Source organism: Chelonia mydas, chromosome 9 (assembly GCF_015237465.2).
Source record: "Chelonia mydas isolate rCheMyd1 chromosome 9, rCheMyd1.pri.v2, whole genome shotgun sequence".
NCBI lineage: Eukaryota > Metazoa > Chordata > Testudines > Cheloniidae > Chelonia > Chelonia mydas.
Genome location: NC_057855.1, coordinates 34,730,215 through 34,755,918, shown reverse-complemented (window position 1 = coordinate 34,755,918; position 25,704 = coordinate 34,730,215). Strand labels below are relative to the sequence as shown.

Here is a 25,704-nt window from a genome sequence, read left to right as displayed (position 1 = left end):
CCACAGTATGCATCCGATGAAGTGAGCTGTAGCTCACGAAAGCTTATGCTCAAATAAATTGGTTAGTCTCTAAGGTGCCACAAGTACTCCTTTTCTTCATACAATTATAGATGTAAGTGCCAGTCCCATCTTTATATTACCTCAAAGACCATTCTTTTATGCCATTTTTTAGAGAAAAGTTAATTGTACCCCTGTGGCTGTAAAGCCAGTTTGCCTTAGTTCTCATGTAAAATCCTTAGAGAGACAAAATAAGAAAGAACAAGGCCCTTATTCTGCCATGTGAAGCATGCAGGAGGACCCCTGTGTCTGTGCCGCTGCCTCCTTGAAGTCTTTGCAGGCACAGGGATCTGTCCGTATGCACAACAGTGTAGGGTTGAGGTCTAAACTTTTAAAATGTCTAAAAATGACATAAAGCAGTTTTATTATACATCAGGGTGCCATTAGCTTAAGGTATAATATCTTGTGAACCTGCAGGGATACAAATACATGATCTGTTTGAAAGGTTGGATGGACTCCCATCACACCTATGAGACAGAGCCTCTGAGAGGTCGCAAGATTTTTTTTTTAAAAGCATTAGGCTCTAAATTTATCACTGTCCCAGGTCTGAAAATTACAAGTCCAAGATTCTAGATGAGAGTAATTTAAAATCCCTTGTGATTTATATTTGATGGTGTCAAGGTTCCTTCCCCACTCTGAACTCGAGGGTACAGATGTGGGGACCTCCATGAAAGACCCCCTAAGCTTATTCTTACCAGCTTAGGTTAAAAACTTCCCCAAGGTACAAACTTTGCCTTGTCCTTGAACCATATGCTGCCACCACCAAGCGTTTTAAACAAAGAACAGGGAAAGAGCTCACTTGGAGACGTCTTCCCCAAAATGTCCCCCCAAGCCCTACACCCCCTTTCCTGGGGAAGGCTTGATAAGAATCCTCACCAATTTCTACAGGTGAACACAGACCCAAACCCTTGGATCTTAAGAACAATGAAAAATCAATCAGGATCTTAAAAGAAGAATTTTAATTAAAGAAAAGGTAAAAGAATCATCTCTGTAAAATCAGGACGGTAAATACCTCACAGGGTAATCAGATTCAAAACATAGAGAATCCCTCTAGGCAAAACCTTAAGTTACAAAAAGACACAAAAACAGGAATATACATTCCATCCAGCACAGCTTATTTTACCAGCCATTAAACAAACGGAAATCTAATGCATTTCTAGCTAGATTACTTATGAACTTAACAGGAGTTGTAAGTCTGCATTCCTGATCTGTTCCTGGCAAAAGCATCACACACACAGACGAACCCTTTGTTCTCCCACTCCAGATTTGAAAGTATCTTGTCCTCTCATTGGTCATTTTGGGTCGGGTGCCAGTGAGGTTACCTTAGCTTCTTAACCCTTTACAGGTGAAAGGGTTTTGCCTCTGGCCAGGAGGGATTTTATAGCACTGTATACAGAAAGGTGGTTACCCTTCTGTTATATTTATGACAGATGGAAATAATTAAACTTTTGTGACAGGGTTTGTTTTTGTTTTTTAATTGTGGCTCTTCCAATTTTTTTTTTCAGGTTTGGAATGTCAGAAGCAGTCCCAGCTGAGGTGGATTAACAGTGATGAGAGGGTCATATATACATTTTGCATCATTTATCATGTTTGTATTAAAACAGTTATTACTTGAATACCATCATCACATATGTGGTGGATCTGAACAAATAATTTATTTGACAAATTTCATCTTTGTTCCTGTTTGGAAATTGTTCACAAGCCCATTATTAAATATATTAGAGAATTTTGCATCAAAATTATTCACAAATAATGTGCACAAACAATTCTTGGTCTGCAAATCCTTTGAGAGCAGTTTATTGCAAATATTTGCAAACTGTGTTCATGAGTTACAAAAGCCACCTGTTCAAAACAGCACCCTAAGATTTATATATGGAACCAATATAATACAAATCTAAATTGTATATTTATTTGTAATATTCTAAATCATCACGTCTCTCTTCATATCTGTGCTAGTAAAGTTTGAAATTTCAAAGAAAGTGAACACAATGGGTCATGAACATAGCTGAATTGAAATTTGGTTTTTAATTTGAATGAATATTCATAGAAAATTGTTTCCACTATGTGCTCAGTTTTGTTTAGTATAATCCCACAGGTGAAATAATAATATTACATTATGCATGGAAAACCTGTTTTACGACATTTTTAGGGATTCCAAAATGTATTATTTATGATTTTCCATTCCCTCGGAAGGTTCTACCAATGTACTAATGGTAACTAAGACTTTCAGGTGAAGGGGTTTGAAAATCTGCACCAAAAAACAACTTTATAACTCTCTAAAAGATTCCTAAAACTGCTTTCTGTGGAACATATGGCACATATAGGGAATATGTAGTATAAAGTCATTATTGGCACTTGTTTGGGATGAACTGCATAACTCTCACTCATGAGTAGTATGGTCATCCCAAATTCATAACAGTAAATCTCTAGATTGCACCCCATCATCACACACACACACATTCATACATGAGAGACAGAGAGTGAGTGCACACATGAAAGTCCGGTGATGTCTAGGATTTATCATCAGCATAACTGAGATGGTTGCATCACTCAAATAGTAGAATCATGAGGAAATTACACTGGTCACCACAGTTTATGGTGTACAGGTATGTATATACATGAAAATATGAAATATATGAGAGAAGAAAGAAGGCCCTGACCAGAAGTATATAGTTTTATACTGGATTATTTACAAAAACAGTAAAATAAAATAAGAAACAGACAAAGGGTCTACTCCTAAAAGGTGCCGAGCAGCTTCACTTTCCATCAAAATCAATAGGTATTGTGGGTGCTTAGTCCCACTGAAGACCAGCATCAAAATCAGAGACTCAAAAATCTTTACCTTAAACAGAGGATACAAGTTCAAGTCATCAAGTCCAATTCAATTCAAGTCAGCTCTTAGCTGCCAAGATAAGAAGCATCTTAGAGATGCTGTAGATGGACAGAAGTTTCTCTGGGTACACCAGGCTATTTATGGACCCTATCCTGAAATCTTTCTTTCCATGAATAGTTCCATTGGTGCAAAGTCTTTGATTCTCCAAGTCCTCGTGAAACATACAGCAAGCAGCCAAAAAAGAAGTCAGGGGTGCTAGTCCTGGTTTATTTCAGTGTAACAGAGAACGGAAACTGGCCAAAAATCTGGTAAGAAGTAGAGCAGTGTTACGAAAATAACAAAGTTTAGAAGATCATTAAATAATTGTACCCCTTCATTCCCCCCCGGGGGGGGGGGGAGGAGTAACCACCAAATATTAAATTGCAGGTAATATTTCATTTAATAATAAAGAGCTTTACAAATATGCCCACAAACACACAGAATATAATGGAAAAACTTGGTTCACTAAAATTGGTAGTGGGGAATTGGAGACGGGGGATAAGAAAGTGACAGATTTCTTAAACAGTTGCTGTCCTTCTGTCATTACAGGAAGGGAAGGGTCGCCTAAGTCAGGGATAGTTCATGGTATGTGGAGTTTGATAGTCGGCTGGTAATACATTTACTATCCATCTAATTTTCCCAGAAGAGTCCTGACCTTAGCTGACACTTCCCCGCATTCCAAGAAGATGGCAAATGATCCTGAATTGCTACTGCATGGCCTAGCCATTTCAGTTTTGTTTACAGTTGTACCTGCATAACATTTTGTTCTGGAATGGGTTCCCTGGAGCAAAACTAGAAAATCACTCATTGCCAAATGCCCACAAAATGAAGGAATTAAACAGGGACAGTCATTCTGGATAGCATTATTTAAAGACTGCAGATTTGGGGGCAGACAAAGGTCCATGGCCAGGTAACCTCCATCAGTTTAAAAGAAATGAAGCTGGAAAGGAACAAAATCAGTTGCTAATTGTAGGCATTCTCTAGTGAGATGTAAGATTCCGGAGGACTGTAGACTGGCAAATCAAACCCAATAGGTTTTTAAAAGGGAGAGAAAAGGCACTGTGTTATACTAAACAACACAGCCCACTTAGATTAACAGCATTTGGGGGTGAATGTGGAATTTAGCAAGGTAGCATGTTGGAAAAAAAAAAACAGCATGCAATTTGATTCAAGCCAGCTTATGTCAATTTATTTGGACCAAAATCTTGCTTAAGTTGCAGCTCTGCTCTGAAAAATGATTCTGTAACATAGCATCATTGCATAATGCTTTGGCACCATGTAATATTTTGTTTGCTTCTGTGGCAGCAGCTCCATGCTTTAAGAAATAGCCCAATCAGTGAGAGACTAAAGTAGAGAGATTCAAGCCAAGACAAAGCTTTTACTGGTGATAGGCTCAGCAAAGCACTTAAAAGCAACTACAGCATCAATGGCAAAAGTCATTTTCCACACAGTTTAAGTGGCTATGCGGTCAGCTACACAGAGCCACTTACACCACCTGCAACAGTACTGGAGTCTGGTGAAACCCAGTAATGTTACATGGTGTTCCACATTTATTGTCTCTTATTGATTTCCATATCAAATGCACTAAGCCTCCTTTTGCTAGCCTTGGAAACAACCTGGGATCTGAGAATCAACGTGGGCTCTTTCCTTCTGATGTATCACAACTAGTAATGAAGGTTTTGTAGGGCAAATCACAACAGCAGTTATATCTGTGCATCTTTAAGGTATGCCCTCAGTGACACCTGTGCAATCTCAGGGCTGTGCATGTGTGACTGACTGGAACTTATCAAACAATTCTGTTGAAGATTCACAAAACAGAATAGAATACAGATTTCTTTCTCTAACCCAGGCTCTAAAGTGTTAAATGGGATTAATGAAGAATGAACACCTCTTTGTCACTAATATCAAGAAGTAGTTACATACAAAAAGCGGATCCATTGGGTGGAGGCATCTTTCATCTTAACGATGTTTCAGAGTAGAACCACAACTTAACCAACTGGTTGAAAATTCTCAGTTAGTGACTAGTATGGAGACAAGTACTATGGATGTTTTATAGGCAGAGGTTTTCAGAGAACTGAGGTTTTCAAACCTGACAATGTGAATTTAGCCAGACGTTCCCACTCAAGCCAATAGAAGTTGTGGGGACAAATCCACCTATGCAGCTTGGAAAATACCAACTATACATTTCCTCAAAATTATCTGAGTGGTGACCTTGAGGTTTACTATCTAAACTCACCCTACAAAAGGAAACATTAACTTCTCACAAAAGAAACTTATTTCAAAAATTGGAACTATAAATTGTAAACTCTTAAAAGAAAGAGCCAAACCTTTGCCCCAAAAACTCAAACCAAAATTGTGGTGGTGGTGGTGGTGGTTTGTGTGGTTTTGTTGTTGGTGGGATGTTTGGTTTGGTTGGCAGGTTTAAGATCTGCAAAGATTTGCTTAATCTTTTTTACTTCATTTTTGTGTGCCTCTGGACTTTCTGGTTCTTGCTGAAAACAACCAAGATACTTCAAGAGAGGCTCTTTTCCATTATATTTCTGGCCAATACAGAGGGAGAAATTTCCCGCTCTGACAAGGATTTAAAAAAAAATTAAAAAGTATCAGAATGTTTGGGTGCTTATCCAGCTAAAGCTCTTACACCAGGTATGACTGCCTGTGATAGACCACACTGATAATGCCACACTCTTGCAGGGCAGACTGCAAGAAGTAGGGCAGACAATACCCAAAGCTAGTGGTTTACTCTATAATTAGATTCACCAGACCAGTAACAAAAGAGCTTCTGCAGTACCACGCTGGTTAACAAGAAGCCAAACACAGTTCCCTTTAGGCATTCCAGCCCTTAGCTCCCATCCAGGCAACCCAATCTAATATAGTGAGAGGTTATTGAAAACCCATTTAATCATATGAGAGATTCTTTCTATCCCCAGGTCAATATGAATCTCAGACCTTTCCCAAATATGACAATGTCAGCCAATCCTTAGTAAACTAACTAAAGATTCAATAATAAAAGAAAAGAAGAGAGTTATAAATGGTTAATAGATCATATACATACAAATGATTGCAAAGTCCTTATATCAGGTTTGTAGCAGTGATGAAATAGACTGCTGGCTTTAAAAGTATCTCTGGCAATTTCCAAAAGATTGGAAGGTGCTCAGTCCATAGTTCAAGGTGCTCCTTTTAGTTGTTAATCCACAATCCAGAGAATAAGAGCAGGAAAGAGGCACCATGGAGGTGTCTCGAGTGTCTTTATATATCCTCGGTCATGTTCTTAGGAATGTACTGTTCCAAACAAAGCCCACAGCCCCTGCCTGTGGAAAGTTACTGGCCAAGATCACATGAGCATATCACATGCCCCTACATGTTTTGCTGAATCACAGGGGATTGGCCATTGGCTCCCTGCTGTCTGAGGCATCCGCAGCGAGACCTACTGGGCAGCATGAGAGTGGAGTGTCCTTGATGGTCCATCAACACATAGCTGTCTAGCCCCGATGTAAATTCTGTCTGCGGGGTGTCACCCAGGAATACAACACATGTTTAAGATACAAGTCCATAGCCAATATTCATAACTTCACATATAAAGATGATACATGCATATAAACAGGATAATCATACTTAGCAAATCGTAACTTTTCCATTGACACCTTACATGGTATACATTGTACAAGATTTGTTGCAATTGTTTAACAGTCATAGAAACAATTATACAAATGGTCATCTTTCTTATACACAGCATCACACCAAGCTCATTGTTAAACATACGGATGGAAAAATAACCAGTAATTTCTCTGAGGAGGTTTCTTGCCTATAAAATGTAAATTATTTCAAGAGAAAAACAAATGGTACATTTCAAAAAGTTTGCACATGATACAGCAAGACATGAGTAATAACATAGCCATATCTCAAAGAAGTCAATCACTATGACCTTTATATGGAAAATCCCAGTTGATGCAAACAAATATCTTCCCGCAATGCATTACAACTACAGCTAGTAGGAAAATAGTTCTCCTGTCCCACAAAAATTTTCAAGATTTCAAAAAATTTTCTGTTGCACTTTGGGACAAAACAAACCTTCTGAAGTTTCCTCCCCACACACAAAACACCCACAGATGGGGGGCCTCCAAATAGCCTTGTATTAGAAAATCCCCTGCAATGTGCAAGACCCAGGTTTGAATCCCCACTCTAGTTGATTTGGATAAAGATCTTGAATGTAGGCCTCCCAAGACCCAGGTGAGTGCCCCCAAGCTTTTCTGGTACTGTCTGTCTGCCTCTCTCCCTCTGTGACTAGATATTCCATCCTGTACCTCAGAAACCCCGCCTGAAAACTTTGTTGAACCTGCTACATTCCTGCACCAAGTTTTGGTTTCAACAAACTGGCATTTTCCAACAAAAAGCATTCTATCAAAAAATTCCTGACCAGCTCTAATTAAAACTAACTCATTTATTAAACCAAACAGTTTAATATAAGTGATATTTCTAATCTTTCATGAATGGGGTAAAATATGCTATATTTTCTCTCTCAAGTAACTATCATATAATGGTCTTTTCAAGTAGAGCTGTCATTGTGGTTTCCTGGATTTCCTCAGCCTCTTTGGAATGCTTGTAAATTCCCATGGCTGACAGTAAGCTAAGAAAGGAAATAAAAAATAGTAAATACCACTTCAGTGGTGTAAGCCCTTTTCTTCTTTTTTTTTGGCTGGCGATGTACTTTAGGAGATCATCATCAGCTTTTGCACAAACTTCAAAACAGTTCCAGCTGGGAAACCATTCATGTGTCCATTTTGCACCCTCAATTATACTCTTACGCCAACTCAATCTTCACTAAAATAGATGCATTTTGTTAGACTAATTGTTGGAGATATTAAAAGGATCTGAACGGAGAGTTTATTTTACAGAAGTACTTGAAGAAGTCAGTCTAGTAAATGGATACAGTAATGGGGGAGGGTAGAGGAAATCACTCTTTAGTGTCTTATTACCTGCTATAACTATAGAGTGGAATGCCTGAAAAAGAATAGAAGGTAAATCCATTGTACTATTTCTATGTGCAGTAACTGGATATTTAATATCTGCCATTTATTTTTATTCATGGATATTTTATTAAAATTATTAATTGAAAAATACTTTAAAAAGGAAAACGAGATACATATAAAAAAGACTATAGATACTTCAGAATAGAATAATTAGACATCCAAATATCAGACCCTTATTCTGACCACAGTTACATTGGGTTTTTCATTCACACAATATACTGAAGACAGTAAAATTGCTCCTGATTTATACTGCTGTAAATGAGATCAGAACAGAGTCTATGTGTTTGGATATTATTGTCCTGGAGAGAACAGAATATATGACAATCCTGATTATTATAAGCCCAGTTCTCCTCCCCTTATACACATTGAGTTGTACATTATTCCACAAATGGTCCCAATATTTATGAAGTAAAGTACTACTTAATGTGAACAAGAATGGCAGAATCAGACCCTACTTGTATAGGGCAAACAGATGATCCCAGGTTTTATCATGCTTCCAAGAGAATATCTGTTATGAAGAAATTCTGAATAATCTACTGCCCCTGAAGAAATGATGACTTTGAAATGACCCAGTAACAGGACTCAAAGCTTGCAAAGGGATTTGATAAAATGTAAGCATTTAAACTGCTCACAGCAGTTTAATGAGGGGTTCAAAAATCAGGAGTCACATTCAAAAATAATGAAAAAAATAAGTATATACAGGACAAAACTATTTCACTCAAGGTCAGAGTAATAAACTTACGGAATTAATTGCCAAATAAGATCATGGAAACAAGTAGTGTAGTATAAGTGGGGGACATCTTGGCACTTTTATGGAGAGAGAAGGGATTAAAGGATACGGTGACAGAGAAGAGAACTGGGGCTAAGATAAACTTAAAGGGGGACAGGATTTTTAGGTCAAGTGGTTTCTTCCTTTCCAGCCATTCCTTTTATGTCCTTATTCCCATGTCAGCTTGAATAAACAATTACTGGAGCTTAGATGAGCAATGGACCGCTTCCGTACTGTAACGGGGCTGAAGAGGCGCTATCTTTTCCTTCACTCCACTATGAAAGTAATGGCTAACAAACAGGAATAGTCTTATTGCTCTTTATAGAATACTGTACCTTTGACCTGCTCCGATTGATTTCAGGTATAAGAGTATCTCACATCACCTCCTTCCTGTAACCTTATCCTCTTCAGTCCCATTTACTTGCCATCACTCAGCTATCAGGGAGGCACAAATAAACAATGAAAGACAGAGCACAATGTTACAAACCTCAACAGCTGTCTTAAATTACACTTCACCAGTGACACCGGTGTTAAAGATGACATTATATATATATATAAACTCCACATTCTTTTCAGTGTTGTATGTGATAAATCCATGATAACATCAGGAAAGTACTGGGTTGTGTGTATGTACACACACACACACACACACAACCCAGTACTCTCCCGATGTTATCATGGATTTATCATACACAACACTGAAAAGAATGTGGAGTTATCAAATTTTCCTTCAAGTTGAAAAAGACTTCACTTCAGACAATCATGCCCTGTTCTGTCATTACAAACTGTTTTCTGTCAAATAGGGTGCACAAGATGTCAATGGATTTAAATTAGCAGCTACAGATCGGTATAAAATAGATGCTTAAAGGAAGTAAATCTTAAAGCAAATTTGTAACCGAAATTCCTGATATTTGCTAAAGAAAGTGTCTTCTGGAACACATTCACTCTTCAATATTTTTATATACTTTCCTTTGCTCCTGTGCATGAATTGGAAGAGTCTATACAGGTACCTTCCCAATTGGCATTGTACTGCCCTATCCTCAGGATATGCTAGAAATCCAAATTTTCCATTACAATGGCTTGCTGCATTGTTGGATTATGTACATTATTGTTGCTGTGGTGTTCTAATCTCTCGGTCTGACACAATCAAAAAGATCTGGAAGTGCTAAGAAGGGAATGTGTCCCAGAAATAGGCTTATCAAGACCCACAAAAAGATATAGTTAAGTGTGACTTTTGGGGGAACCTACTATATTATATATTAGTACATTGACAGAAGTATCTTGACCCTGACTTTTCTCACAAAGGTTAAACAGAACCAAACCTTTTTGAAAACTCAGATCAACCTGGTATATCGCCACCTCACCCAATCTGTTCCCAAAGACCCTTCTTGCATTTGCTGATATCCTGCAAAGTCCACATTAGCAGACCTGACATTCTCTCTTGGGCTGACTGCTGTCTCAAATTTTGCATACTCTTGGTCTTCCCCCAGGGTCAGAGGCACGTAATACATTTTGCATCTATCGAATACTAGGGAAGTTCAAAAGCACACAAATTATGAAGTTGGTAACCAAGATGGAAGATGTGCCAAGCTTCTTCAAACAATGCAGAAGAACAGAGGCTAGGGTGACCAGATATCCCAATTTTTTAGGGACAGTACTGATTTGGGGGGCTTTTTCTTATATAGGCACCTATTACCCCCCATTCCCTGTCCTGATTTTTTACACTTGCTATCTGGTCACCCTAACAGAGGCAGCTGGTCCAGATCAGGGCCTCTTCCAAAGTGGGAAACCAGCAGGGTTTGTAATCAGGTCAGGAAGTCTGGCTAGGGAAAAGGAAAGGAAAACTGCAGGAATTATTTGGATTTTCAGGGATTATACAGACCAAATCTCTGAACCTTCTGAGCATCACCCATCACTATAACTTGTTCTTATCCTAAAAACAAAAAAGATTAGAGAAACAAGTCTCCTGTGCTTCTACTTCCAGAAACCAGAGCTGGATTAGGGTGTGTCACTAATGAACATTTATTCAACACACTTTTGAGAGTTGATTCTGGAACATAAGAATTTCCCAAACCCCTTCAGTTTTCAGTTACCACTTACAACTGATACCATAATCTTGGTATATTACCTCCTCCATTAAAAACAAAAAAACAAACAAACAAAAAACATATATTCAATTCTTTTCCATCTCTTACTTTCTTAAAAACACAGTGGAGTCACCCACCGCTACATCATGTCTGAAATTGTCCCTGATTTCAACCAAATTACACTTCCTTCCACCAGATCTGAATTTGACCCCCGATATCTTATGGTATCACACACAAACATCATATTGATACAGTATATCAAACCTCTCTAAAACTTCTGAATGTAGTGTGCATTATACATGTCTTATCAAGAACATATATTATATTTTTCAAATAATAAGATATATAAAAAACCTCCTCCCCCCCCCAAAAAACCTAACAGAATACAGTGGGGATGATAAAAAGCCAATTATCACAAGATGTAGACTATACACCAAGTACTGTGGTCCTGATTCAGCAAACACACAGATGTAACTTTGTCTCGGCGAGACTACTTATGTCAGCACTTAAGCACGTGTGTGTTTTCAAGATCAAGGCCTATGCCAGTAACTTAGTTATTCTTTCAAATATAATTTCCTCTGACTCCTTCCACACAGTATCTCTATGTTCAGATAATTTGTATCATCAAAAAGAGTTGAAGCCCAATAGTCAATAATGAGTCATTTGGATTTAGAATTCTAACTGGTTGCGTTATTTGTATGTCAATGAAATTACACACAAAGGCTAATCAGTTTTCTTACGCTTCCCTTAGCAGCAGGCAAATGAGATGTTGCTACAATCTTGCTGAAAGGTAAAAATGGTAGGACAGTAATGTTGATGGATCTGAGTTGATGCAATTGATATAAGAGTAAAAACAATTACTGGAGGTTTCCTGACAACTTGCCATGACAGGGAAATCTCAGAAAGACCTCCAGTTTCCTGGTTCAACGGTTCCTTTCAGTTAAATGGGAAAAAAAAAATCTTAGAAGGCTTTTCATATGACCAAAAATAAGGATTCTATAAAGACTAAGTGTTAATTAATTCAGGCAGGTGAGGGAACTCAGCTGGGACAAGTCCAGAAATTCTGTTCTGACAAGGTACATCTCTACATATTTGAAGGTAAATTTGGGTTTAGTTGTGACAGCAAAGGACAGGGACCAGGAGGGCTATGGGCTCACTTCTCAGTTAACCCACACACTCATTGTGTGACTTTGGGCAGGTCATTTGACCCTGTAACATCCCACCAGCCCAGCTGTAAATTGTGGGGTAAAACCGGACCTCACTCATAACTAGTTGCATTTTCTTATTTATATTTTTTCCCTGAAGATTTCAGACCACTCTTCTCTTGGCTCCTGATTATGTAAGAATATATTTCAAAAGCAGTAATGATTCTGCAGTGGCTAGTTAAACACTACTGTGGGGTTGTTACTTTGTTTGTTTCTTTGGGGTTGGGGTTTTTTTGGTTGGTGGGTTTTTTTTGTTTTGTTTTTTTGGTATCTGCAAGGTTAGTCCTTTAACAAGGGCTGCTGATGGATGCTGCCCCTGTTATAACTCCTGTCATCCCTGCTGCATTTGAGTGAGAGAGCAGGAAGAAAAAAAACAAAGTGAATGAGAAGAGAGATTATGGATACTGTATAGTAGTGATGGGCGACTAGGCTGATGTATGGAAGATTTTCATATTCTAAATGTGGGGGTCTAAATTAACAGATTTTAATTGGACCCCCACAACTGAATATCATCCAGCTCCCACATGCCAGACAGAACCTCCCCGAATCCAGAAATCCCACTCAATATTTCTTTCATCTAAAGACGGTTTATGGAGAAAACATGCCAACGGGGGTAGGCCAGTTGACTACCCCTGAGGAGTCTAAGAGAGAGGACCAGTCAACTGCTGCCCCAAAGACTTCTGTAGCAATGAGGGGCTCAGAGCCTTCAAGTCTTCCCCTAGAAGACGCTCCTTAAGTAGATGTGGGTGGATGGGAAACCTGGGCCTTTTGAAGGGTTGGGATTCAAGAGGTGAAATCTAGAAACATGTGCAGAGATGTGAACACACTCCACACCTCTTCTTCACTCCCTTCCATAAAGGCTTAAGGGCGTGGAGTAACCACAAGGATAGAGGTACATGATGTGGCTCTTAAGTCCCCAGGAAAAGAGAGCCCCAAGAAGAGAGAAACTTTGCTCTGCCTCTCTTTTGAGGAGGACAAGCAGTGGGGCTACAACAGAGTTTTTTATTCCACATCCCTCTGTCTTACCTTCCCTACCCTTCAGGACTTGGGAGCAAGGAAGCGATCTGCACCTGTCCAGGTCCAAGGAACATGAAAGGAGTGGGCTCCACATTCTCACTTTCCCATAATGTTAAGAGGTAAGTGGAATCAGGCACTGGAAGAGAAGCTGATCCTCTCATCCAGCTGAATTCAATTTGCACAGGTCCTGCTACTCTCTCCTGAAGGCAGCTGATCTTAGGCTTCAGAACTGCTAACCAACAAATAGATCATATATAGACTGAATTATACATGGGCCAGATTTGCCTTGCTGAATACAATTGATATTCATGTTATTCAGCCAATTTATGATTGGTTCATTCATCTGTAATACTGTTGCATACAGTCTAGCAGTGATGTTTAAAGGAGTGGCTCCATAAATCACCAAAAGGAGTGAAAATAATAGTTAAAATAGTTTAAGCAACTTCCTGGAAAAGAACTAGCCTCATGAGGCCTCCATTATGTAGGTAAGAAGTGACTATCTGTAGCAGGATGGTCACCCCGCTCTGGTTAGGAAGGGGTTAAAAGCAGCCAAGGGAGGCTGGTTGGGTAAACAGCCACAGGTGCGGCCACACCCAATTAGGGTCCAGCTGACCCTGATAAAAGGGCAGGATGAGCACATGAGAGAAGACTCTTGCTCCAGCTGAGCAGTAGAGAGGGCCAGGCTGCCTGGGAGAGCAAGCAGGGTACCTGAGGCAGAGCTGAGGAGCTCTGGCCTGGTGAGTCCCCAGGCTGAGGCCTTGCTAAAGGCCAGGGGAGGTACTAGGACTGCAGGGAGGCAGCTGGGGCTAGAAAGGCAGCAGGTCCAACCCTTTTGCTGCTGATGAGTGGCTACTTCAGATTGCAACCTGAGGGAAGGGGCTAGAGGAGGACTGGCAGTGGGTCACTGAGGCCAGGTGGGCTTAGGGGATTGGGGTTCCCCAGGGAAGGAAGACCCAGAGTGTGGGGGCACTGCTGTGGGGCAGCACCCTGAGGAAAGGGGCACTGGGGTCTGGGAGGGACAGGGGGCCAGAAGTGCTACAAGTGGTGGAGACCAGGAAGCAGGCACCAGTAGGAAGACACTTGCCAGCAGGAGGCACTCTGAGGCTGGAACTGAGCTAATTCCCGGACGACCAGCAGGAGGCACCATGGTGGTGAGTGCCTGCCGCACTACACTATCACATATGTGGAAAAGGTTTTTTAAATGTTTAAGGATCACCCCTTCTATTCACTTTTACATTTTTACTCTCCCCCACTCCCAGGTCCGGCTCTACTGTTTTTGCTGCCCCAAGCAGCATGCCGAATTGCCGCCACCTTGAGCGGCTGAAGAGATAGAAGCTGCCACAGATTTGCCACCGCGGGCAGCTGAAAAGAGAGGCTGCTGCTGGATTGCCGCCCCTTGCAGATTGCCGCCCCACGCACCTGCTTGGAACACTGGTGTCTGGAGCTGGCCCATCCCACCCCTATTTCTTTCTCTTCAAATTCACCCTCTTTTGCCTTCCTTCCTTCCTGTTTTTCAGTTCTCCTGCCCTACCTTAAGAGATTTATGTTCCTATCACCAGACTCACACTAAACTGGCTTTTCTGAAGGCACTACCTTTAGACAATTCAGTGCAGTAAAACCACCAAAATGGCATGGGGAGGTTCAACTTAAGCCAGTGCTGAAAACATACTTCAAGTCTGAACTCTGTCCTGCTTCTCTAATGATGTATTCTATTACTGATGGAACTGATCATTCCTACAAATCACAGTGACATTGAGGGGAGGAAGGGACCTTTGTGGGCAATCCTTGCCACTGATTGGTCTTTAAAGAGGACATTTATGTTTCATACTAGTGCCTTCCCTCTGCCAACAGGTATTTCCAGGTTCCAAGCCATTGCACTAACCTGCTTCTGTTCAGATGCAAGGGATCTCTCTCAACTTTAACTATATCCCAGAAAAGCAGTGACATACAGTATTAAGTGCAGAACTAATGGGTAATGATCTCTCCCTTTTGCTTTGATGCCACCTGAAAGTGCAAACCCTGTTGAATATCCTCCCGTTATGAAATCTTTGATGTATACTTCCCACACTTGAAATGAGTTCTTAATTTTTGTTCAGACAACCATGAAGTCCCACAATCCCCAGGTTCTCTCTTTCTTTGCTTTTCAAATGTCTTTTTTTCTTTTTATATGCCCAAGAATAATCAGTGCAATCAAGAAGAATGAGGCATGGAAGACCAATGTGGTACTGCTCGTGCAGAGGAGAGAGCGCCTGTAAAAGGCAATGGTATTTGTTATGCCATGATGCAGGATTTCCAGCTAAACCCATGCCTTAATTAAATAATCCAAACAACTTGAGAAGGTATGAGTAAAGGCTGCCAACTGTCAATCCATAAACATTGCGTATTGGTTGAGGGCTGCAGGAATCGCCAGACTACTATTCGCTTTTAGGCTACGTGCATTTGGTTAAGGATTGTGCCATCATGAATGCAGATTTTGAGTGGATTAATTTCAAGTTTCCTTTGAGCTTTTGTGAGGAAATGTGTACGTGATCAGCAGCAGCTGAAGAGGAGCACTAGGATGGTGAATCTACTGTCTCTTGCCCCCATCCTAATTGCAAACCTGGCCAAAAATATTTACAGAGAAGTAATTTCTTTAGCCACGCTGGTTATTGGGGTGCTGAGGTACATTGAGGCCTTCTGTGCCCTTACATGGTCTTACTTACACACACACACACACACACACAGGAGATTGTATAGGCTAGTAGAAATAGACTAAGATTCCTGTACTTGAGTCTGTACACAGAGTCCTAAGAGTCATTTCAGACACAGAGATGTAGATTCCTTAAACAAACAGTATATATTGCAATATATTCTGCCAAGGGCTAACATAATGCTTAAGTGATTTTTTCCAGGCACTCAGCAATACGGTGTAATTCTTTAATCCAGCAGCCTTTCATGTGACATTTATATATATAAATGTTTACAGTAAATAGTAACCTTTCCCTTTGTTCATTAGGTTTCATGTATACCCATAAAACTCTAATGCTCAGTGCAATTATCAAGACCCCTTACATTTTTAAATTGTATTAATCAAAGTGTTCAAGATCAAATAAGCAGTCACAGAAGCTATGGAGATATTTCAAACAGAGAATAACTGATAATTCCTTGGATTCAGATTGCCACTTTTAATGTGGATTTATACAAAGAATCTTTATTGGCAAGTAGCATGGCCATAAGGGGTTCAAAAAGCTGCTCCACTTGCACATGTGCAATACTGCATGCTCCAAGACCCTTGGGCACCCTTTATATCCCCCCAGTGACTGGAGTGCGGGACACAGGAAAGGCAATTTAGGAGAGGGATCAGACAAAAAAGCATGCACATGCACAGTCCTGCTACATCCCAGGCACCAATGATCTCCGGTAAGGCCTGTCTGAACATTGGCAGGAAGTCTGTGGGTAGGGCTCGCTGAGCAATAGAATTCCATTTTCATAAAACCCTTCCAAAGAAACAAAGCTTTCATTTGTTTTGAAATTTTTCATCTAAACAAATCAAAACATGAAATGAAAAATGATTTTGTTTTGTTAGTTTCTCAGGCCCTTCCCCAAATACCTTTGAGGTTTTTATGGGGATTTTGACTTTTTTTTTCTTCTAATTTTTGCAGTGGAAAAAGACAAAACAAGTGAGTCAACGGGGAAAAAAACCTAAAAACACAAAAACCTCAATGATTTCTTCCCCCCCCCCCCAATATAAAACAAATTTTTGTTTTGATTGCGGGGGAGGAGGGGCTGAAGAAAGAAGGGAAAAAAATGTGACCATGCAAACATTTTACAGAATTCCTGGCCAAAAAAACATTGTTCCCCTTAAAAAGTGTGGACAATTTTCTTTTGACCAGCTCTACCTCCAGACCTGCAATGCAGCCTCCTCCTTGTGTGTCAGTAACTGGCATGAATGGCCACAGATGAGAGCACCACCTCCCCTATAAACAAGTGAGGGCAGAGGAAGACAAAGCCTCAAGCTTTTAATACCACCTTGGAGAAGGCTACACTCCCACCCCCAGCAAGAGTGACACCCTCCACAGGCACATGCTGACTCCCCCTGTAAGAGTGACACCAGTTTAAAAAATATGGCATGGGTTATTAACGAAGTACATGCAGCACTGGGCTGGACTGATCAAACACTATCCCTGCTACTTGCTGAACATCAGCATCCCTGAGCTTTGGGGAACACTGGATCAGGAGCTGCATCTGGAACCAAACTTGGGGTATGTCTATGCTGCATCTGGGAGCAAGCCTCCTGGCTCAAGTGGACAGACTTGCATTAGTGGGGCTTGTGCTAGCGCACTAAAAATAGCACCATGGACATGGCTTTGACACTGCAGCATGGGCTGGAGCTCAGGCTCTCAAGACACCTACCCTCCCTATCCCAACCTTCTTCCCAAGGCTCAAGAGCCCGAGCTCCAGCTTGACCTGTAATGTCAAAGCAGCATTTACACCGGTACCATTGGCATGCTAAGGCAGACTCCCACGAGTGGGCCTTATTGACACGGGCTGGAAGGCTCACTCCCAGCTGCAATGTAAACATACCTCTGTTGTTGGGCAAGCTGGTGCCACTTCTAATTAAAACTGTCTCAAAGTGATTTGAGACACTGTCTCAAAACTGTCTCAAAACGTTCAGTGCTTTGGTTCAGTTTGGACTGACACCCACAAGTGCAGATGCTTTTTGAAATCTCTTGACCCTATTTAAAAAAAAAAGGGGGTGGGGGGGCTGGAAATAGAATGAGAAACTTTCTCCTGGGACTTTTGTTGACACTTCCACTCTCCCTTTCTTCTGTTCTTTCATGCATATAATTATAATTATGCAATTATTTTATTTTTTTAGCCTTTAGCAAAGAAAAATTGCCAACTAGCCAGCAAGCTGATTGACTGACTTCAGCCTGAAATAACTTGTGTGATGTGTAACAGAAAGCAGAAGATTGCTATGATCCATCACAAGTATGAGCAGCTATATGCATATGCAAATAAGGGCAGCCACTGGACTTGATCTTCCCTCCGTATCAGTGCAAGTAAGTCTCAAGCTCTTCTCATGCTTGCTCCCTAACACCCAAGTGCACAGAAAACCAAAAAGGAGGGCAGGGGGCAGCCTATGTATGGAGAAGATGCTTGGTAGGTTTATCACAACCCCCATCTTAAGCCTTTCTGAGGCCTTTCCCCTGCTACTAGGCAGAAGTAATCTAGCAGCCATAAAGCAGAGCTCCTGTTATTGCAAGACTATCCTGCTTCTCTTCACATATACAGAATATACCTTGTGTAATTAGTGTGATGCCATTGTGCACTCACAATAATAGCTCACATGTGGCCTAGGAGTGATTATGCAGATGAAATCCTGTAACATTAATGTTGGAGTGACTACACTTGCATCTCTCTGTGCCTGCTGAGTGTGAACTAGAGGTTTCCGGGAGCTTAAATGGATTCAGACTGAGCTGAACATGTGAGCAGTTAATAATAACTGTTGATTCTTCGGTGTGATAAACCCAGCTCCTGGGGGCTTATAAAACCTTACAGGCATTAGAACGTGCTTTATTGCACGTAGATGTAAGAGTCTTGGCAAGGACACCACGATTTTATCACCTACCCTTTCTGAAGAAGCCCTGTATACGATGGGCAGAATGGACTTCATTTTAAACATCTCATGCAAAGATCAGAGTGTAGTGAGAAAAGCAGTCCTGCTTTGCCATTGCCATATCTTACTTGATTTAGGAAATGAGATTTAGATCTTGCTACTGAAATTTTGTAACAGGTTTATGTATTTGTACAATCATTGTAAACCCCATTTGCTCCTATTCCAAATATGCACCTGACAGGCTGACAACACAATCACAATACACTTTGAGATAAGGATGAGCCTGCAGTCAGATAAATGAATTGGTTCCAAGAACTTCCAAGGCTTTCAGCAGTTCACATCTCTGGTTTCCAGCATTTTAATGTTTCCTTAAGCAACTAGCTTGATAAAAACACATCTCTTGATGGGGGGAAATATGGTTCCATGTATCTAAGAACCCTAATGTTATCCCCCTTCAGAATACAGACAGATATTGCTGGGTTGTAGGCCAGTACAAGACAGACATGAATGTTCCCCTTAACCCAGCTGATGGGCTGTATTTCCATGGGTAGGTGAAAAAGCTTTGCCGAAGGAACAAGAGTCTCTGCAGCCCAGGTGTAGACTAGCGCTGAGGGATTTTCAAAAGGAGAGTCTTGCGTGTTCAACAGGAAACCTATTGCTCTCCCTTTTAGCGGCCAAGACAAATGAAAGGATTTTCAGAGCTGAGGGTGGGTGGTACTTGATGTTTCTTAAAAATGCGTATGTCTTGAGACTCTCTCTAGCTGTGAACCCAGCCATCAGGATTCTCAGAAGGCAGTTGTCATAGAATCATTGAATCGTGGGACTGGAAGGGACCTTGAGAGTTCATCTAGTCCTGTCCCTTCCACTCATGGCAGGACTAAGTATTATCTAGACCATCCCTGACAGGTATTTGTCTAACCTGCTTGTCATGTGGGATTGCAGTACCCAGCCACTGCTCTGCTCACTTGTTGCTAAATACCACTGCTACCATGGGTCCCCAGCACTCAGCAGAAAACTGTGTTGGGTCTATGAGGCACACACTTGGTGACAGGAAGAACTCATGGAGATAAAAGAAACCAACAAGACAGCACAAAAGGAAGTGCTGAGAAGAGTGTGGGAAAACCTGCCTCTTGGTTTAAATTTGCCTGTTTAGATTGGCTGATGGAGACATATTGCAGGAAAGGAATATACTCTATCCAGGGGGCTACTGCAGCATCCTTTCACCCCAAACTGATGCATTTCTCATACAAACACAAGACCTCATCAAGAAGTATCCTTTGCCAACAGCACCTCTGTACACTGAACACAACTCTGACTCTGGACACTCAGTCATCCACAAGATGGGGAACGTAGGTGAGGCTGCCTGTGAAATGGCCAGGAAATGAAGACCCTGCCCTGATATTTCAGGGACACAGACAGAAACAACAACAAACAGCCATGCCACCATCAGAGGATTATACTCGGTATTACGTGGGCCACCGGAAATCAACCATGTACATGTTTCAAGAATAGTGCCAGAATGCATCATGGAAGGACAAAGCCCTGGCTGGGATGACTTAGGTGGTGTTGGTCCTGCTTTGAGTGGGGGATTGGACTAGATGACCTCCTGAGGTCTCTTCCAACCCTCATATTCTATGATTTAAGCAGAGCAGCTTCAGCAGCAGTGAAAGAAAGCTCTAACCAATGGCTTCATTTGTGCCCGTTGGTTTGGTTGTGTCAGTGTCACAACTAAAGTCAGAAGCACAGAGGCGAATGACTAGGGATTTTGAGTGCTGCTGGAAATCCTTGTCAAGCCAGCCAGCCTCCCCCAGAACCCACTTGCAGCCTCCAAAGAGTCCTCAGGGAACTTAGCTGCAATAACTGATCTAAACTGCCCTGAGTGGCCAACCCTGTTCATGACATAAACCCCATCCAACCAAGCCAGTGTTGAACATTCTGGCGCAAATCCAAGGTGGCACAATCCAACCAGTGACTGATTTTTTGGATAGGCAGGAAATTGTGTGGTTTTTCTCCTCTTTAGGGAAATAGAGTTAATTTATTATCTAATCCATTCATTTAGTACTGGATTCTGACTCCCTTACTCCAGTTGAGTAGTACCTTACTTCATGGGAAGTCCCATTGAAGCCAGTGGGAGGACTATTGGCAGAGTAAGGTACTACTGCTGCAGTGGCAGAATCATGCAATTAATCATTCTCTTCCTGCTCTAGTTAGCATAGATGCATCTAAAAACACTGTCTAACTCCCTCCACTAGCATGGAGGCTATATTTCCAGAGCTGGCTGGAGAATGGAAATCCTATTATATGGAGGATTTTTGAAATCTGTTTGCATTCCAATTTGGGATGAAGCCTGAAGATTTCAAAATTTTCCACAGGAGAAAATTTTAAAAATAGCTCTGGCTCAATCGAAACGTTATTTGTTTTGTTTTTACTTTACATTATATAAATATAATACAGAATAAAGATTTGAAGGGAAAAGTTATTTGAAAGGAAAAATGGAAACATTTAGTTCCAGAAATATCAAAATAGATATTGTCCAAACACTTGTTCCCTTTTGTCCTCTGAAATGAAATTTTGGTGAAATTGATTTCACAAAGCGTTTCCACAAAAAACTAGTCTGTCACAGTTCTTACAACCATCCTAATTTTTTTTTTGAATTGCTAACATGCCATATCAGGATTCAAACCCACAGCCAGTAACCTATCGGAAATCACTTCATTTTGGTGCCATTAGCCCTGACTAGAACCAGGCCCCTTCACAAATCCCCTCATCGATAGGTTGTTAGTTCTGAACAGGAGGGATGGGGAGGAGCAGAAGTGAGCAGGCTGTGATCACAGCCCATGAGCTACTCTCACATATGGCTATGGCTATGGCTACACTACAGCCGGGATCGACGCTCTGGGATCGATCCACCAGCGGTCGATTTATCAGGTCAAGTGAAGACCCACAAAATTGACAGCAGATCACTCTCCAGTCAACCCCTGTACTCTACCCCTGAGGAGAAGAGTAAAGTCAGTCAACGGGAGAGTTTCTCCCATCCACCCCCCGCAGGGTAGATCCCACAGTAACTTGACCTAAGGTACATCGACTCCAGCTACATTACTCATGTAGCTGGAAATGCACAGTGTAGGTTGACTTACCGTGGTAGTGTAGACATACAGAAAAACTCTACAGATACACAGGTTTGTGTGTTTGTACTAGAGACAACCTCTAGTGCAGACTTTCCACATGTTGACATATTAACTGCCTTATAATAAAGTTGCATAAAAATAAAAGCACTCAGAATTAAGATGCAGACTGAGATATGTCTTAATTCTGTAATTAGTGTTTTATTTGGCCTGAACCTGCTCCCACTGGTATCAGGGGTGGGGAGGGCGGGGGCTCCCACTGACCAGTAGGAGCTGGCTGGGGCTATAATGAAATCTTACCTTGTCAAACTTGCAGGAAAAAAATAACTCCAGATAACATGGTATGTAATAAATAAGTAATAAACAAATAACCTATCACATATGCATAACTAACACTCACATATAATAGAATTTTAGCTCCAGCTTAGTAAGAACTACTGATGCTGTACAAACAGAAGCAGTTTCTCCACTGACCAGAGGGAGAGGAGACTGATTTTCAATCTCCATATTTGGAATTACATTTAGAAGATGACAAGCAATGAATTCAGAATATCCACATTACCATATCCTCTGCTTTCTTACTATTTTGGGGCTGATTATAGTCCTATGGAAGTCAATGGCAAAACTCCCCTTAATCTGAATGGGATCAGGATCAGGTCCTTTATTTATGTGCATGTATAATTCTTCCACAAGGCAGTCAAGCATTTGCAGTATAATTTTGAACTTGGGGAGGGAGTTACCTGATAAATCAAACATTTCCTTTAGATGGTGTCCTATTTTCCCTACAGGAAGCACTAGCCTATATAAGTCACTCAAGAAGCTAACATCAAAGGCCTTTTTATCACTTAGTTTAGGGTAATAGACTGCACTTGAACTCTACTCAATAAAGTGAAACTTCTTAAGCAAAGAGTTGAAGCTGAATTTGTTATTTCTGGCAAACTGCCCAAGAGGAAATGGATCGAGGGCAGAAGTTTGTTTGTTAGATAGCAATGAAATATGGACACTTTTTTTTAAAATAGGTGACAAAGCAGGGTGAACAGCTGAAGTTTCTGAAACTACTGGTTATCCTGAGAAAATGCTTTTGCTTGCTCTAATAATTATTAACTCTGCCTTTTAAGATATTTAGCAGTTGACCGATAATGGAAAACAGAAGACATGAAGAGTCAATATGAAGGGGTTTTGAGCAATTATTCTGTACTTGAGGCTGACTCTAGCTGATAGAAGGAAGAGGATATTATTCTTTAGAGAATGCATCACAAACTGATTTTTCTATGTCAAATTTTGCTTTGCAGCCAGATTACTGCTGATCAAGGTCAAAGATGGTACCTGGCTAAGAACATATAGGGCTATTTGTTAATGAGGTTAAAAACAGGATATTTAGGGCCTGACAATGATGAACAAATAGGGAAAGGAAGCATAAAGGACACCCGTTTGAACAGACACACACTGGGGCAGTCATGATCCCGGTCCTGAGCTCAAAGATTAGGGAGTGTTGGCACTGCCATCAGTGCTAGACATACCAAGGAGATAGAGCCATGACCCCACCCTTTCTGCAAAAGCTGATGCAGCGAGAGAATACATGACACACCTCCAAGATGAAGGGGTAAGATGCAAATTCTCAGTGTGCAACCTCCTAACCCCAAAATGCATTCTACTTACCTGTGTGCCACCAAGGCAGACTACCTGGGAGGGACTCATCTGTATAGCATCTCTCCAGAGACTATACTTCCACGAAAGCTGAGCCCCATCAAGATGTCAGAGACACCAAAAAGCCCATAGTTGAAGGAGCATCTGCTGAAAATCTACCGAAAGTATACACTGAACAACTCTCCTACACTTCTGTCCACGGGGAGGATTTTTAAAAAAGAGACTACTGCATCTAATAATCCAGTTGTGAAATTAACAGGCAAAAACACCATATGAATGACGTTTACCCAGTGATTTCCCAGGAGAAGTTCAATTAACAGGTCAATGTTCTGACACTTCCTAACCATGAAAGGCGGTGCTAAAATAAAGCTGCAGTTTGAAGCCTTACACCTTTTGGACTATGGAGATTTACCAAATGGCAGCAAAATTCTTCAAGAAAATTGTTTGCCACTTGTGACAAACTCTGAGGCTCGGATCTAACTAAACTGACCTGCATAAAGACAAGAGCATTCAAAACATGAGACAAGACAGTAGATACTACATTTTCAAAACAGTGCCCAAAGAATTGATTTCTCCAAGCATTTCTTTAAAATCTGTTCCCACTTTGCTATTCCTATAGTTTAGTTTAAAGAACTGGTTGAATGTATAGATTTCCTAGTAAATCAAAGTAAAAGAGAAGCATTAATGTACACATTTGCTATTGTTTCATATATTGTGTGGAATTTATAATGTGAAGGTAAACTACATATAGTCAGGGCCCTCAATACCTTTTTTTGGTAAAGTGTTTTGTGTGGAAACAGCACACTGTCCCATTAAGAATCTTGGAAGGAAGGACACTACTCAGATCCAGAGTTGGGAAGCAGGAACTGAGAGATGGGTTAAGGTAAAGACATAGGCTATATTCAGGCTTAGTGAAAGCAGCTTCGCTGAACTCAAGGGAGTTAATCACGTTTATCTAATGGCTGTATTTGTCCCATAGAATCTATGTGTTAGAGGAAAATTTGCTTCTGCACCACATTCTACCCTAGGCTGCAAGAGGAGAGATCCAGTCTAGTGGATTTTCCTTAGCTCTTGCCCAGCTTTTAGAGAGATTGTCTCCCAAGAAGGAAAGATTAATCTGAAAGCATTTACCAATAAATAAACAGGCAACAGAGCAGATTTAATAAGGCAGTGACTAAAGGGTTTTTATATCTGGGAAAAAAAAAAAGAAAAGAAGTGTAAAAGTACCCATAAGAGAAGGCAGGAAAGTTTGAAATTGTAGCTTGGCTTTCTACACAAGAAATACAGAATAAATCATCGGTTGTTAATATACTGCATCTGGATTCTCCCCCCAGTAGCCATTATGATCAATTCTACAGTAACTCTAAATGTAAACATGGAGGGGCTGTGCTGGTGGAAACTGTTTGAATGTACCCCCAGAGCTGAGAAGTGGTTAATATTTTTACCTGCTATTTAAAATAGTTTTTAGCCAAGCATGCTGCAACTCTTCCAGCTGCAAATCACCACAGCACTCGCATCTGAAGCTCAGGGAAAAAAATCTTCCAGAGACAGAGAGTCCGTGAATGAACATGGTTGTGGGTTCCCTGGCAGAGAAAGTACTCTGTATTCAAAAACAGATACATTTCTTGCAGGGGGAGTGGGGGAGATCAGCCTGACTCCTTCCTCTCCCCTCGGTAATGGAAAATGTCAGGCCCCTCTCACCCTTAGCTCCTTAGGGACTAATAAGGATGTGAAGATTCCATATTAGTAGTGAATATCTTGTACCAAACAGTGACCATCCGTGTCCTACAGCTAACAAACAGATATGGATGTTGATAAGCATCGACCAGAGTGGGGGTGGGGGCCAGGCACGGGAAATGGCACAGAGGAAGCAGGAGAGACTTGGTACTGGAGTTGAATTGCCACAATTGGAGGGAGAAGCAGGGGACTCAGGCACTAAGGCCATAACGAAGAAAGGCTACCAGGTCAACAGGATGAGCAAGGAGACTCGGCACTGGGGACAGAATGGGAGGTTACTAGGCAACAGTAGAGAAAGGGGAACCCACTGACTTATCAGAAGAAAGCTACACTGCGCTCACGTCCATCTTACAGATGGTGCTCCTCATCTGTGTGGATTTCAGGGCCAGTCCGCAACATTTTGGCACCTGATGCCCCCATACACCCTCTCTTGGGCCAAAACTTTGAAAGGTCTCAATTCTGCTTTCTTCCTCTTCTACTCCTCTCATGGTACTGCTCTGCTACCTACCCCAATAAAGGAGAACTAACAACTTAAAATGCCTTGTTCAAAAATTTTAAG

The 25,704-nt window shown here is 41.1% G+C and overlaps 2 long non-coding RNA genes across 4 annotated transcripts in view; one reads left to right on the top strand and one right to left on the bottom strand.

The window, feature by feature from the left end:
• Positions 1–1,003: 1,003 nt before the first annotated feature.
• The window catches only part of LOC122461776, a 56,576-nt gene continuing 31,875 nt past the window's right edge, over positions 1,004–25,704 (bottom strand). Inside the window, exons 2-3 of the long non-coding RNA XR_006283946.1 lie at positions 9,064–9,163; positions 1,004–7,556 (exon numbers count right to left, since the gene is read on the bottom strand). This is a non-coding gene — a long non-coding RNA (uncharacterized LOC122461776). The remainder of the gene's footprint in view (positions 7,557–9,063; positions 9,164–25,704) is intronic.
• LOC122461775 lies at positions 13,697–24,251 on the top strand. Of its 3 annotated transcripts, none has more exons than XR_006283945.1 (4): positions 13,697–13,774; positions 14,889–15,376; positions 17,896–18,079; positions 23,054–24,251. It is a non-coding gene; the product is annotated as an uncharacterized LOC122461775 (long non-coding RNA). The 3 variants fall into 3 exon arrangements; XR_006283943.1 differs by having other exon boundaries at positions 13,703–14,188; positions 14,297–15,376; XR_006283944.1 differs by having other exon boundaries at positions 13,715–13,774; positions 14,297–15,376.